General features: G+C 41.2%; 1 protein-coding gene across 10 annotated transcripts in view; it reads right to left on the bottom strand.

Moving 5' to 3' along the window:
* The window catches only part of LOC132994505 (microtubule-associated protein 4), a 125,137-nt gene extending 109,085 nt beyond the window's left edge, over positions 1-16,052 (bottom strand). For 8 of the 10 annotated variants that reach the window (XM_061064881.1, XM_061064884.1, XM_061064887.1 and 5 more), the window contains exon 1: positions 15,944-16,036. The gene's annotated coding sequence lies outside the window, so the exon portion shown is untranslated. Of the gene's footprint in view, positions 1-15,943 lie in introns of all 10 variants that reach the window. The other 2 variants (XM_061064883.1, XM_061064882.1) reach the window with 2 other exon arrangements.
* Between the last annotated feature and the right edge of the window lie 202 nt (positions 16,053-16,254).

Below are 16,254 nucleotides of genomic sequence, written 5' to 3'. Positions count from 1 at the left end.
CTCAATCTGTGGTCATCCAGGGGAAAGATGCTGAAAACCAATCATAATGGAAACACACACACACACACACACACACACACACACACACACACACACACACACACACACACACACACACACACACACACACACACACACACACACACACACACACACACACACACACACACACACACACACACACACACACACACACACACACACACACACACACACACACACACACACACACACACACAATGTACACACAAACAAACACAATGATTTGACAAATTTAAACCTTTGTCACTTTGTCAGTAATCCTGTCCTCCAGATGCATCACCATCAGATGAGGCTGGTGGGACATGGACCAGAACAGTCTGATGACTCATCAAAGCAAAGATTGCACACAGTCCTGGAAGTGTGTGTGTGCCCATACACTGACTATAAAACTTACATATTATACTTATTAAGTCAAAGTTAAAGTGTGATCAAACATGACCATGTGTTTTCAGTGGTGTAGAAACTGCAGATGGTCAATGTTCAGCAGAAAGAGTGAATGCATGCATGTGTGTTTAAGACCATTATGTAACAGCTTCTGCACGATATCCCACATATGGTGCATAATGAATAGGATGCAACACACAGATTAATAATGCAGAGGCTGTGACAGTCAGTGAGGGCTTTTCCATGTAACTGACAGAAACGCTGTGGCTGCATCTAGTTCTCTGTGTGTGTGTGTGTGTGTGTGTGTGTGTGTGTGTGTGTGTGTGTGTGTGTGTGTGTGTGTGAGAAAGAGAGTGTACATGTGTGTGTGCTAGTCAGTGACCATGTGTGTGAAAAGTAAACAGAGCTGTGTTTGACTAATCAATGGCGATGTTAAAACTATGACAGCATCCAAAATCTTTGTAGACAATAGTGTTGCCGACTGAGGAATGAACAAACTTAAAGGTAACCTGCAGAGTTTCTGACATGAAGTAGGAGCAATCGGACAATGATTCAATGTTTTTGGACGAGTGGAGGGCTCTTTGGTTTGTTCAGTACGAGGAAACAGGCGATGCAATTCACTTCCACATATTAGGTTTCTGCTGTTTTGCTGATAGTGACACCGAGAAAAAGTAAAAAAGCGGCAACAAAACCGCTGAAGAAAACTGCTAGAAATATAACTTCAATGATGCAGCATTGAAGGCATTTTTAAAAATGTGAATGTAACTGTTGTGTTTGTAAAAACGACATAAGGATAAATATATAGGCAACCACAGAGTTCATCTTAATGCATTGTTTACTGCAGGGCGGCATGTTTCACACACAGAGCCTCATACGTATCAATGTGCACATGTAAACACTAATCAGATGCACTGTAGAACACAAGGGAGGATATATAACTGTGTGGAAAAGTTAGTCCATAAACTACAATGACCTTTGTTTACTTACAAGAGAAGTCCTCAGGCATTTAAGATTCAGTCACTATATCACGTTTCCATCCTGCAGCCAACTATTTAAAGCTCGTCTGATCATTCAAGCATGCGACTCTTACATCGGTGGGAGTTTTTGCAAATGCCAAAGTAACGATTCTATTGGAGTCATCACTTTGTGCAACGTTACACTATCCGACTAAACCATGCAACATTGCTGTCATTTGCTGTGGACTGTTTGTGATTGCTCTGCTCTTGCACAGTGACGTCACATCCTTTTTCTGGTTTCTGATTCAGGCCAATGTGGTTGAGGCAAAACTTTCAATTCTTTTTCAGGAAGTTTGTCTGCCAAGTGCAAATTAATCCAATCCAATTTTTTGTCGAACTTATATATGTTTTACCTTAGGCTTTATATTCGGAAAGATACAAACAATGCACAAATCTAGCCACAGTTATTGGTAGTTAGGTTGCAGTGGTACAAGAAGAAAAGTTGAGTAGGAACTTTTTGACAATGTGAAAACAGGCACACAAGATGGGCAGGACAACTATTTTATATACATTTTTATATACTTTTTGTTCTACATTGATGAGATAATGAAATTATCTGCTTAGGTTTTTTTTCTTTAATGCTAACCTCAACTAGCATGTTGTTTCTAGGGCTGTGCTCAGAAAATGTATATGGCAATATATCGTCATGTACTCCTTGCAAGACAGTTGACCTATGCTGCTGTTTACAATAAAGCCATAGCTCTGGGATTAAAATGCTTAAATGTATTTCTAGGATCTCCAAGGACCTGAATTGAAGTGTTTTCAGTTCTAGGATCCTTATGCCTCTGCTGTTATTCTCAACAAAAAGCAACAGCTGTTGCAGTGAATTCTGAGTAGGACAATGTCATTATCCAAAATCTATTTCGATACGTATTGTATCGTGGCCTTTGTATCATGATACGTATCGTATCGCGGGGTCATGGGAAATACCCAGCCCTAGCCGTTTCACATATGTGCGACTCTGTACTTTATCAGGAGATGGTGATGATTGGATCCACTCACAGAGCTACATTTAAGGTAAGGCGTGTGTGTGTGTGTGTGTGTGTGTGTGTGTGTGTGTGTGTGTGTGTGTGTGTGTGTGTGTACACACAGGGCCTTGATGGAGCTCACAGTGGGCCTGTTTGAGGGCTGAGTGAAAGGACTACTGTTTGACCCTGTGTGTGTGTGTGTGTGTGTGTGTGTGTGTGTGTGTGTGTGTGTGTGTGTGTGTGTGTGTGTGTGTGTGTGCGCAGCTCACTGTCCTCTGGTCTTAATAGAATTACACAGGGTTCTCAGGACATGTTGGTATAATTCCATACTTACTGCAGACTATTAGCGTGCACGTTAATGAGTGGAGAGACAGACAGACAGACAGGCAGACAGGCAGACAGGTGGAGAGGTCCACACCCTCCATCATGTCCTCCTCCGTCTGCTCTTTCTATTCCCTCTCTCACTCCCTCCCTCCCTCTCTCTCTCTTTAGAAAACACACCCAACATCACTGACTGAATGAATTCTCTGTGTGTCCCATGGTCTCGCCTACACACACTGTGAAACACACACACACACGCACACACACACACACACACACAAAGTATTTCTACGGGAACTATGCCCTATTGTTGCAGAATGAGGCTGAACACATTGCAATGGAATGCAAAGCAGCATGGATGCACACTGACAGACACACACACATACAGAGGTCAAACTCTAATCCCACAACAAACACTGTCGTACACAGGTAGTGCACACACACTCATTCAGGGCGAGGACAAATCAGAGGGGGATTCGCTAGTGTGTGAGTGGTTGTGTGTGTGTGTCTTGGGTGTGTGTGTGTCTTGGTGTACTGGAACAGATTCCATTAGACAAAAAAAGACTGAATTCTCTGCAGCCCTGTGACTCATGAACTTAAAATTCCTCACATTCCTAAAAGTTGTAAAACGCTGTTTGGATTTCTGTCCATTTCAAGAGGTGAGCTGATTTATCAATGCGTTGACTTGAATAGTGTGAGGGCTTTTAATTGGGAATGTTCCAGATGAATACAGGGAACTGGGCCATGAGACTTCAAATACACACTGGTCCGAGTCTCTTTTGGTCATTGGATGGTTGATGATTTATGGTTCTGAAACAGATATTCAAATATGAAAAACCATTGATTTCCATTTTAAAACCAATAATGAAATACGAGGTGATTTTTTTTCTTTGTGGTCAAAAAAGGATGAGCAAAAGTTTAAAATGGTTTGATTGTCATAGTCTTTTTAAAAAGAACAAAAAAAACAGACAGAAACAAAAAAGTCAGTTTTGTCTTATGTAAGACAGCTCGTTTTTCAGATTTTAAAGGGGCTTAATGTAACTTTAAGAAATACCTTGTTGTTAGTGACACCGCTGGCTGTTAAAGAGCCCATATTATGCCCTTTGTGGGGTTCGTATATTTAATCTATGTTCCTACTTTTGTACGTTCACAATAGCTAAAGTCTGAAAAAAGTGTCTGTTTTCATGTACTGCTCCTCCTTGCTCCCTCTACGCTCTGAGTCCGTCAGCTACGCTCTGCTGAGCCCCCACTGCAGAGCCCCACGTGGGCCAAGTCTGCTCTGATTGGTCTGCCGATCCGCTCTGTCGTTATTCGTCAGTTGCTCAGCACGGTTCTCGGAAATGTCCCGCCTCTTTTACCATATTGGGAATGCAGCCACTGGCTCCGTCCGAGGGGAGCATAAACATTAGCACCTTAGCACTACTGTGCTACCGCAGGCTACGGCATATCGTGGGCGTGCTACAGAAGTTAATGGGCGTGCAACATGAGCTGCAGGGCTTGCCACAACGAGCCAATGGTCTTAGATCAGTGATCTCACATTGACATTGACGTCAAACTGACAAATTTTTAACGAGGGGGGCTAGAACCGAGCGTTACATGCAGCTAACAGGAGGACATAGGAGAAGCCGCATTTCCACGGACTTGGAATTTTTGCACATAGATGTGCCTAAACATGCACAGGACACTTGGAAAACACACTAAAGAGCATATAAAACCAGAAAAAGCAGAATATGGGACCTTTAAGAGAACTGCACCAGAAATATATTGCTCTCACTTGCTGGCACGCTCCTACGTGCACGAACGAGCATCCTGACTGTCAGCCGCTACAAACAGGAGACTTGCATGATTTACAACGGTCATGAACACATTAAAGGAAGAATATGAGCTTTTTCACACTTAAATATAATAGAAATCAAATATCTCCTCTGTAAATAACTAAAGTGAGTCTTGACTGTCTACAATGAGTGTAACACCCGAGTCCCACTGTCTGTGATGTTGTCCGAGCCGTATCTACAGCGTGTTTACATCGCCGGGACGGCTGGCCGGCTCATCACCTTGAGTATAAAAGTTGTTTAATTGAGGGACTAGAGAAAAGAAGAATAACTTAACAGTGTGAAGATACGAGCAAACTAAAGAGCGCTAGCATTAGCATGCTAACACAACAATGCAGCACGAGTTGTTTTGGTTTCATGCTGGCGCTCAAATGCGACATCTGCTGGATCAAAAAAAAATTGCATATTCTTCCTTTAAACTACATAAACTACAGTTAGCTGCTGTTTCTCTCTAAGTCGGAGAGAGGAGGAAGTTGATAATGCGCAGCAAACTTTGATTCTGTGGTGCTTTTGTGCTGAAAAACTGTTTGCAAGAAATGCAAGTTATTTATTTTCTACTTTTTTAGAGAGGCTAATTTCTTCTTTACAACTAAAATGTGTTGTTTTCATTTCAAGCGATGCTTTGATTTCAGTTTGAAATATTTGTTAAATACCCACATAATAGTTAATTAGACATGTACTCTTTCAATAAAGAAAATATCCCAGCTTTAATAGTTGAGCATATTTACAGTAGAGAGCATGTCAGTGAACTGTAAGGGCAAAAAACAAAATAATCGTTCATTAATTGTAATCGAGGTAAAATGTTCAATTAATCTTGATATTGATTTGAGGTCATATCGCCTACAGAGACATCTATTTCTATTCGACTGTAATTCTATTCAACATTATAATTTTGCCCTGTTTGTATCTCCTGGGCTGCAGGACGTGATTTCATTGTTCTTGTTATCATCACACACAAAACCACTGATACATGACTTAAGGCCTCTTACATGTTGAATACAGGGATCATATCACATCAGAAACTGAGTATATATTTGCATCTTCAGGGTTATAAACCCCACCTGGACCAACATGACAACTGAGAAGGTTGACGGAAGTGCCTCTTTCAAATATATAGTTCATCGCATTCTCTAATATTTTGTGACATCTCAGAGTTTTTTTTTCTCAGAAGTGTTGTTTTTCCTTGCCTGTAACACACCTCTTCACCACATCCATCCATCTACCTCTTAATTCCCTGGCTGGCTGATTGGCAGCGGTAAAGCCCGGCTGCTGACACACTGGTCCAGCTGCTACCGTTGAGAGAGAGGGGAGGGGGAGGGGGGGGCGGGGGATTAAAGCGACCGGTTCACTCTGTACCATCTCATTCTTCCTCTCCGCTCTCTATCCCTCCATCATTTCATTCATTCAATCCGCCGTTGTCACGCAATCTGTGACTCCACCCCTCCAGCCCCACCAACACACACACACACACACACACACACACACACACACACACACACACACACACACACACACACACACACACACACACACACACACACACACACACACACACACACACACACACACACACACACACACACACGGACTCATCTGGGTGAGTTTGGCAGCCTGTGAGAAACAGTGATTTGAAATCACTGCATGGAGGCTGCTGGGAAAGAAGTCCTATACTATCAGTATCAAATCATTCAATACATCAAGGTAGCCCCCAAAAATCTGTTCATCAAGTACCCCTTTTTTTTGCAATGTATTCTTAATCCAAACCACGACTAACAGTATTTCAAGTCTGCAACACTATCAAGTGATGTAAAGTGTGCACTTTGTCAAACGGTCTTTTTAGATTTCCTAAAATCATTTCGGGATTACTCAAAGTCACTTCTGGGAACTACAGCAGTGCTGACAGTTGATTCAAGAGAGCGTTCATCACTCAACCTGACACTTTAAATACAAGCATGTTAATACATGCTCATGAAGCACTGAGTAATGGTTTAATGTGAATTCAGGCTTTATATTGCTCTCAGACACCCTTTAGTTCAGTTCTAACTCTGGTACAGCTAAGTGGAAGTACATTGTCCCCGTCAAAATAACAAATAAAATAAATTCAGACTGCTGTTTCAAGGCGTGATATTTACTCCCCTGTGACCTTTCACGTTCATACAAATGTTACAGAGGAGTATTACCAACAGAGGCGTTACCGAGGCGAGACATTATCAGCGGAGCCAGCGGGGGAGCGCAGCGCTGTGTGTGTGGCATATCTGACTGTGTGTGTGTGTGTATGTGGAGCACCCCCTGTCAGAGGTGGGGGGGAAAACAATTGATTTATGTAAAAATCGAGATTCTTATTTTCTGAGAATTTTAATAGATTTATAATTTCCATGGACACATCAGACATGTTGCTGCAGGAGCTGGGGATCAAACCCCCCAACCTTCCGATAGAGAGGCTACCACATAAGCCATAGCCGCCTACCAATGTCTGGTGTATTTTGCTACCAGTTTATGTAATGTTTTAAATGTTCCCTTTTTTGTTCTTGGCATCCATTTAGCATATGGCAGAACCTCAGTCAACTTAAAACTACTTGCTGTTTTAATTAGACAGATACGTTATTTGCAAAGGTTTTAAATGTATTTGGACCAGCTTGTCAAACCAAGCAAAAATAATCACCTGTTATGTTCTTTTAACATTTCTTTTCATTTTTAAACCTTGAACTAAGCCTTACCCAGAAACCAATAAGCTTCTATATACAAATGGTATTGATTGTATCTTTTAAATGTTGGTTTACAATAATGCCTCTGCACTGTAGCTCCGAGATACCCTTCAACAATATACAGTAAGTCTGATAAGGACAGTTTATATGTTCTGATGGAGAAAAAAAAAACAATTAATCTAAAAACAGAAAGTCACTGAGAACAAATGGACCAATTATGAAAGTTACTCATCAGGTCTAAATGTACATTATTTGTTGGTTTCACAGATTTTTCTAATTGTGGTTGAAATAATGTATCTATTATTTAGAGAAGTAATCAGTAGAGGCTGCCCTAGATTTTCTTTGTGTCCACTTAGTAATCCAAGCTCTGCATTAGAACACAACATGTAGGTTAATGGTGGCTGTATTGACTTTATATAAAATCAATAATCTGTGATGAATAATTCACTGATGCCAGAGAGACTAATCAGAGAATCTTTTTTTCGTTTTCCTGGAAGGGGTTTAGAGTTTTCTCATGACTTAGATGTTTTTGGAGGCTTAGCGACAATAATAATAGATTTATTTGGCTGTTACTTCATTTAAAGTAATTCCTTACAAGCCTCTGCAACTGGCTCATGCTGGAACAAGTCATTTGACAAAAGACCATTTGCTGTTTGGACGGGTCTGAACAACGGGCCACAGCCTGACTTTTCTTCTCCTGACCATTTGCTCCCCCGCCAACAGACTTGGCCGAACATTCACTAAACATACATCTCTAATAATTACACACGTCGGACAGTTGTCGGGGAAACACAGAAGGTGTTATTTGAGTTGGTAAAAAACAGCTGAATCACGGCCAAGCTGATAAATGGAACTAAAGGCTCTACAATACAGTCATCAATGAATGAATCACTGTTTTTACAGCCACATTGATTTCACAGTAAACAACATTACCGAAGGCACCAACGCTATTTAATGCTGTTGGGACTATTGATCACTTCAGATCGTAAATGCTCTTCCTGGGTCAAGTTGTCTCGTACACAACAGCTCACTAATTACACAGTCAACCTGTCCTATAAAATGAAGCAGCTATGGCCGCAGTCAGAGAAGAAGGCTGAGTCGACATCATGTGGTTATTTTTCCCATAATGCTAATAGTGTGACCCTACCCTAACGCTAACCAAAAAAAACCCACGTAAGTGATTTATTTGGACATTGATATTAAATCACAACTGACTTTTTACAGCTGGACAGTTATTTGCGGCGCTCCACCAGCTATAGTGTGTTCACTCACTGTACATTAGGAGGAGGTGTTCTGTGTCTAAGATATCCAACAACATCAAAAAAAAAGATGTTGTGAGACTTTGCCGTCAACATCTTCCTCTGCTTTGGAGGACAACACAAGCGTTCATTCACCCCTCAGCTCCACTCAATTGTTTTCCATTTTTCAAGAGGACATCCACTTTTACCAGCTCAAACAAAGCTCAGCAGTACTAAATGGAAGAGCTGGGGGGAAAAAAATCGAGATTCTTATCATCTCAGATTTTAAATAGATCCATAACTAAAATCGATTCTTTTTTTGGACCAGCCAGTCAGTCACTCCCTGCTAAGTGCTAAGGCTAGCTCTTTAACTCAGTAGAATGCCAAATGGATGAGACAGATATTCAGCCAGTCCCAAAGATGACTGGAGTAGATCCTAATTCAAAAATAGATTTGAATAATGAATCCAGAATAGTTTTGAATTGAATGAATTTGAAAATAGATTCTGAATCGAATCATGACCCCAAGAATCAAAATCGAAATGGAATCGAATCGTGAGACACCAAAAGATTCCCAGCCCTACTAAATGGGCGTGCACTTTGACATGCAAGCAAAAATCTTAGATTCACACCCGTATTGAGTAACAAATGTTTATCAGCCTCATCATTGAACATTACACTAAGCTGCCTGGTCTTTAACAGAAATAATCTTAACAGCTGACTGATGATACAGCCATGATACAGTATAACAGGGAGACAGACAGATGATCAATAAACAGGCCTATGTCTAAAATGAATTCATTGTTGAAGGCAAACCAGTTAGAAGACCAGTCCACTCAAAATGAGGGACAGCAAGTACAACTTAGAAGATGTGGGAGTAGCTTAAACGAATGTAAAGCATCAACTCCTAAGGCTAATAATACGGTCCCTGTCCCAGATTAATCTGCCCTCAGCATTGTCTGGCAGGGCAGGCACAAATGGCTGATGGATTTCCTCTGCTTCCTGATTCCTAGACGGACTCTGGGATGAAGCAGCCTGCTGACCTTGAAGAGAGGATCCTGCTTCAGCTTGGGTGTCAGGATCAGCAGCTTCAGCTGTACCCCAGATTTAACTCTGACTACTCCTTGACCTGGAAATCTCCCAAACAATGTTCAATGTACAAGGTAGTCAAGTTACAAAAGGATATCTGCTGACTTTTCTTAGCACGAGTTATGGCTCAATAGCAATTAAGAGAAAAGAAGGAAAGCACAATAGATTATCCGTCAGTTTGTTCTTAGGTGGAGAGTCAATAGCTCACAGTTTCAGTCAATTGACATTCCACAGGTTGGAAGGAATTCAGGATCTCTCCAACTGAGTAACTCTGAGGAACCTGTCTGATCACCTAAATACTTCCTCCCTCCCTTCCTTCCCCTCCTACTATGCACATTGTTTCCTGACTCACCCCTTCCTTCCAATATTTCTTACTCCATCTGTACTCTTTCCTCTCTGGATTCTAATATTAACGACTGTGAAGAATATTCTTATGGATATAGAAACACACACACAATCAATGATGGTTGTTGCCTTAACAATTTAACACCCTTCCAACTATATCATCAGTATGACTATGAATGGACTACAGTATGGCAGAAAGAGCTCAGATACAAGCGTCAATAGGCACTGTATATTAGTGACCAATGACCTACATCTGTCAAGTCAACCTTTTCATTTTGAAGGTTTATATTCAATTCAAAACATTGCCAGTTTGATGGTGTTCTTTCTATATCAGGAATAAAAGAAACACCAAAGGCTTCCTGAAAGCTAAGATGTTTTTAGATCCCTTCATATGTTGATGGAAATGTCACTTACCTGTTGCATCTTTTCAATGTTTGGAATCAGTCAACTAAATACAAATTGACATTTGTAGAAGAAAGGAAGAAGAAGGTCACTAGTTTTCCTATCATTGTTAACATTTGTGTTGAAAGAACTGAGTGGTGGATATATATCTTAGGAAACGTCAAGTCCTTCCCGTGTCCTCTGCTTTCAAATTTCTTATAACATTTAATTCAAAGAAACGTCATCAATAAAGGGAAATCTGGGGGTCGGATACACAAGACTATAGTCCTTGTCGCAGCTGCTGTGGGATCCAATCCATACCCCAACTCTCTCCTTCCAACATTTCCTGTCTCTTTTCAGCTGTCCTATCCAAACACTGTATATAAACAATGGTGAAATCCATGGCGGTTGCCATTTTGGAAATGCTGACTTTATCAAAAGTTTGGTCAACCTAACAACAGGTAAAGAGATGGAGCTGAGGCGGGCCTTAAGCCTCCTGGTACTCAGCTAAAACGAGACCACTTGCAGTTAGGTCACAACACTATTTTGCATTACTCGTATCCTTCCTGAAATCAAAACAGGAGTTTGCCACTTGGTCCTACATCCAACAAAGACAAAAATGTCCCAAACATTAAAAAAATATGGAAAAGCTCCACTATTGTAAAGACCAATGTTTTCTATTTTAAAACCATGACTCACACATAGATGGTTATACATTCCAGTGCCATTAGTTTCTCTTTTTGTCACTTTGTTTGGAAGGGATTCTTAAAAACTATTGGTGTGCAGTTTGGACCAAAGAATAACCCATTTAAGTGTTTAGTGGGTCCGAATCTGAATCCATCCATCCATTAACTAAACTGCTAATCCCATTCAGGGTCAGCGGGAGCTGGAGTCAATCCAAGCCTACATCAGGCATGAGGCCTAGATCTGAACAACATGGACAAAATCACAACATCAGCTATGGTAATGTGAAGGTGTTAAAATATGACATAACAGAGAAACAGAGCAAAAATATTTCCTCTCAAAAATAGAGATTCAATTTAGGCAGGATTAAAAAAATGAGGGTCCGTTTGATCATCCTTTAAATGCAAAAATACTGCAGAAGTGGAGTTACATTGTGACAAGTCATTCCACAGAGTTTCCAAACAGATAATGTAATTCTCTGCTGTCGGTGTCAAAAAGAATATCTAATTATATCTGTGCAGTTTTTTTAAACAATGATTGAAATTAGGGCTGCACTATTAATCTAATTATTTAAGAAACTGTGGTATGGCTAAGTGCAATGTCAAAATCCCAGAGGTATTAAGAAGTATACTTCTTCTGGTAAAGGTAGAATGTGTGACAGAAAAGCATTCAGTTTTAGTGGCAGCTACATACTGTGCAAACATTTAAACATCATCAATTAGAACATGGCACAGCACTTGTAAAAGTCAAATAATCACCATGTATGATATAGTACACGTCTGAACAGGACAACAAACGCACTTATGTTGTCTGTGCTTACAACTGAAGCAAACTCTATCCTGGAGCAAGTTTCTAAGTTTGAGTTTCAAGGCTGTGTTTTATTTTCATTTACTTTTGGTTTCATGGGCAACAAAATGAACACCTACTCCACCAAATCTGCAATTACAGGCCTTAAACAAAGCCTTCTTTTCAAGCTTAATCCCTGACATTAGATATCGGCCAACATGCTTAATTGATCATTTATCCAGTCTGACCTGAAGGTGGGTCATTTGCTTGCACAAATACGTATTCAGCTTCACTGAATGCCATGCATAACTAGTGAGAATCAGTTTTGAGTTCACTTTTGTTTGTTTAGCATTGGTTACAACATTTAGCTGAAGGCTATGGTTAAGTCTGAGATCACCTTTGCAGATCAGAACACTGAGGGTTTTTTTTTTTTACCCTATGATCAAAACTGCTCCAAAACAATACAACTAGTAGTTTAATATATTGGCAAGCAGTTTTGGTACTAGGCCTGCTCAGGATACATTATGAAAGGTGGAGCTGCCTACAGTTGTAATGCAGCAGAACGAGAAGGGTCTGGCTGATGAATTCATAAAATAGTCATAAATATAACAGATGTTCCTCTGTTTTTTTTCGTCATAGGAAATATTTTTCTCCCAGTGGCACCAGTCATACTGTTACTTCTATAAATTGCAGTAAATGCTTTTCAAGGCGGTCTAATCAGTCCAAACTTCAGATTTTGTCCTCTGCCTCCTACTGTAACAGCCTGACAACACTTGATAGAAATACTTAGGATCTTGTACCTCCCTAAACATTGAAGTCCATTGGTCGAGAAAGGATCTCATTTTAATAAGCCCTGTTTGTGGAAGGACAGTCCTGAAATTGTCAACAAAAGCCGTTTGCAAACATGCACTCCTGAAAATATCAAAGTATAGCCATTTAATTACGAGCATGAGATCGTAGTAGCCGTAAGTATACACTGTATGCAGCATGCAGCAAATACTCGGGGTCTGGCAGGAGAAACTCCAGGTGAAGTCCCAGTGAAGAGTCGGCTGTTTGCGTTCACACATACAACTCCTCCTGGAAATATCCAGAGTATTTCTGGAGATTTCTGCAGTGTGAAAACCATGTAAAAGGGTTATTGATGAGAAGAGTTTTTCTCAAAGTTAACAGAATTCAATTTGCTGAAACTTGTCTGTTGTCTTTTTGACCAATCTGTAACGTTACCTCACCGTGCTTGTGATATAGTCTGCAGAAGAAAAAGTAGGAAGATGTACCGTCCAAGCACAGCACGGGTTCGAGAACAGCAGTTGTAAAAAGGTTTGATGCAACGTGACCGAGACCTCTCGCGACCCTTCTTCACAGGTATGTAAGTTAGCCAGCTAGCAGAGACGAGCCAGGCTAAAGCCAATTAAACGGGCCTAAAGAAACCATAATGTTATAGAGGATCAAACTGGACAGGGATGTTGCTATGATAGGTTGAAATTAATTTCCAAAGTCGGTGTGCCCCGGCATACTTTGAGAAACCAACCCTTTTGCCAATGCATTCCCTTTGTGCATGCACTTGCAAAAATTTGCAAAAAACAGTTTTTTTGATAGGCTCATTATTTTAGTTTTGGAATTCAATATAATGTAGCAATAATCCCTGGAACTCAAAAGCAATAAAGCATATTTACAAGTTATCTAATGGCTTCAACACATCATTTTCAGGGGTTATTTTTCCTTCATAGGTAGCCTTGTTTCTGGAGACATGCTGTACATGACTGTGTGTGTTTTCTCTCCTGCTAAAGAGAGTGTTTTGGTAGCTGGAAGAGAACCAGCTGAGGGCAAACAGAAATTTCAGGTGGGGCTTGATCCATAAACAGAAACAAAGCATGTGTTTTTTTCCCCCATTCTTTCATCTCTGTATTCGCCAAAACTGTTCACAGAAATCTGCAGCTCTCCAGACACTCCAAGGAGAGCTGCTTCATGACTGAGAGTGACTCCCTTGACATGCTTAATAACCGTCAACCCCTCCGGCCTAATACCTGATCACTTTGTCAGGCTTACAGCGAAGCAACAAGCAACAGGACGTTTTAGGGATGCGATTGGATCAGGTCCATAATGAATTCAGGGCCTTAGATCCGTCCCACCTCTTATTTCCCCACGCGGTAATCTGCCTGCGGGAGGATTGGAGAATAATCTGGATAGAAGGAGGGAGACAGGGAGGGAAGGAGAGAGGGAGAGGGACAATCCTCTCTGCTGTGATTCCCCTTTATGTCATCGATTTCTGTGGCACAATAATGTTGAATTTCAGGTTGGAACACTTAGTGTTTGGTGTGTTTTTTTTTATACCACTGGGAAAAACCTGTACTTTGAAACACAAAGCAAAAAAACATTTGAGATCATTATGAAATAAAATGGAAAATTGACAGAAAATATAAGTTATCAGGGAGTATTTTTCATAAGAGTTTTTTTGGGATGCAAATGGGCCTTGGTGGTATATCAAAACTATCATTTATCATAAATAAGCTACATCATATCGTGATCATTTCTGGAGCCCGACCAATTAATCGGCCGGCCGATAATATCAGCTGACATAAGCTTATCCAAGCATCTGCTAATTTTGTCGCAGATATGCGTCAACATTACTAGATTTATTCTCCAGTCAAATAGCATTTCATTCGAACATTATTGTATCACACTAGCAGTTCTTTCTCTGGCCGTCACCAGCAGAATGTGCTCTGGATTTAAAAAAGCATTATCACTCTCCAAAGTGTCATGCACGTACAGGGAGGGATCGTCTTGTCTTACATCTTTTTCCAAAAGAGTTTCAGCGATCAACGCTATAAATGTGTATATCTATGTCCATCACTACAGATCAAACATAGGTCTAAGAAAGATATTGCACGACATATCGGTATCGGATTTTTTTTCTCTCCCCCGATGTCGATATCAGTATCGGCCCCAAAAATCTCACATCGGACAAGCCAGGATGTGCAAGAGGATGCCATTAAGAGGGATGTTGTTTGCACCTTTGAAATTATGAGACGATGAAAACAAAACACAAATGAACTAAAGTTAAATTCCCGAGCTTTCTCCTGAGCTTAAACATTTCATTGTTGTATCAAATAACTTTGGAGAGAAATCCACTATAACTAGGTTGTTGCAAACGATATGAGTGTACATTTTCAGTTGCAGCTCTGAACGAACTAAATAGGCTTTCTATACTTTTTTTTCTTTAGATTAGAACTATCCTCCAATAGCAGCACAGCCTACTTACTGTAAAATGTAACTTTTTTAGCTTGTGCACTCATTGCAAGGGAATGGCCTGCAGTGATAAGAGCTGTAGCCAAAGTGACAGCGTGAGAACATATCTGAACGTCTTCACATTGATGTGTCTCATCAGGCTGCATTGACAAATACAGAGCAAACCAGTTCAAGTGAAGGGGATATGAAGGGGTCTATGCATGCACAGTAAGGCCCACATGCAGCTCAACTACGGAGTGTGATATAAATACACATAACAACACAAACAGCTCTGCAGCAGGAGGTCACTCCTTGACTCCTGCTCATTGAGAAGGGACAGATCCAAAACAGACAGACTCAGGCTAGCTTGCATAACTTTGCTCCTCCGTGTACTGTGACAGTGCAACTTCTCTGTGCTCCATGCTGCCTCAAGGGCTGCTGGGTACATCGGGACACACACACACACACACACACACACACACACACACACACACACACACACACACACACACACACACACACACACACACACACACACACACACACACACACACACACACACACAGCAATAGTATGGCAAACCAGAGGGAGAAAGTGAAATTTAAAAGCGTGTATAACCAAACACACCTCCAGGAAAGTTGCAGACTACTGCCTGTAGCTAAATTATTTTAGAAGGGGTGAGACGATTACTGCTGCGCACTCGGCGAGAAGCTTTTGGAAAGTGAGAGTTTCCGAGGAGCACCTGAAGGCAGCATTATCCTACACCAGTGCACCGTCGCTGTGATGCGTGCTGTGAGATCACTCATCCAAAAATCAGCGTCACTTCACTGCTACAAAGACCACGCCTGTCCGCGCGCTAACTCAGGGCCCTGTGCAAACAGCGCGTGGCACCACGCACCTGAGAAAGACTCAACATTAGTATTTTGACTTGACTCACCGTTAGTTGTCTGTTTTTTTGACAGTTTGTCTGGAGTCTCCGAGCGTCGCTGTCACCGCTACGATCCGCCCACCCGAGTGTGAACTCCTCTGGCCTCAGACTAACGTGCTCCTCCCCCCGGAGAAACTCTCCTCCAATCAGAGCGCAGTTCTGCAGACAAGCACCCACGGTATCCAATGAAATCTAGGCTACGCTCTGAGTGACAAGGCTATTGTCCAATCGTATGTTAGACATCCTGGGCAGGCCCTTCGTCGTCACAAGTGTACTTTTGACAGACACCTTGTACATACAATGGAGAACTT

The sequence above is a fragment of the Labrus mixtus genome, chromosome 19, assembly GCF_963584025.1.
Source record: "Labrus mixtus chromosome 19, fLabMix1.1, whole genome shotgun sequence".
Classification (NCBI taxonomy): Eukaryota; Metazoa; Chordata; class Actinopteri; order Labriformes; family Labridae; genus Labrus; species Labrus mixtus.
This window is presented reverse-complemented; position numbering and strand designations above follow the sequence as displayed.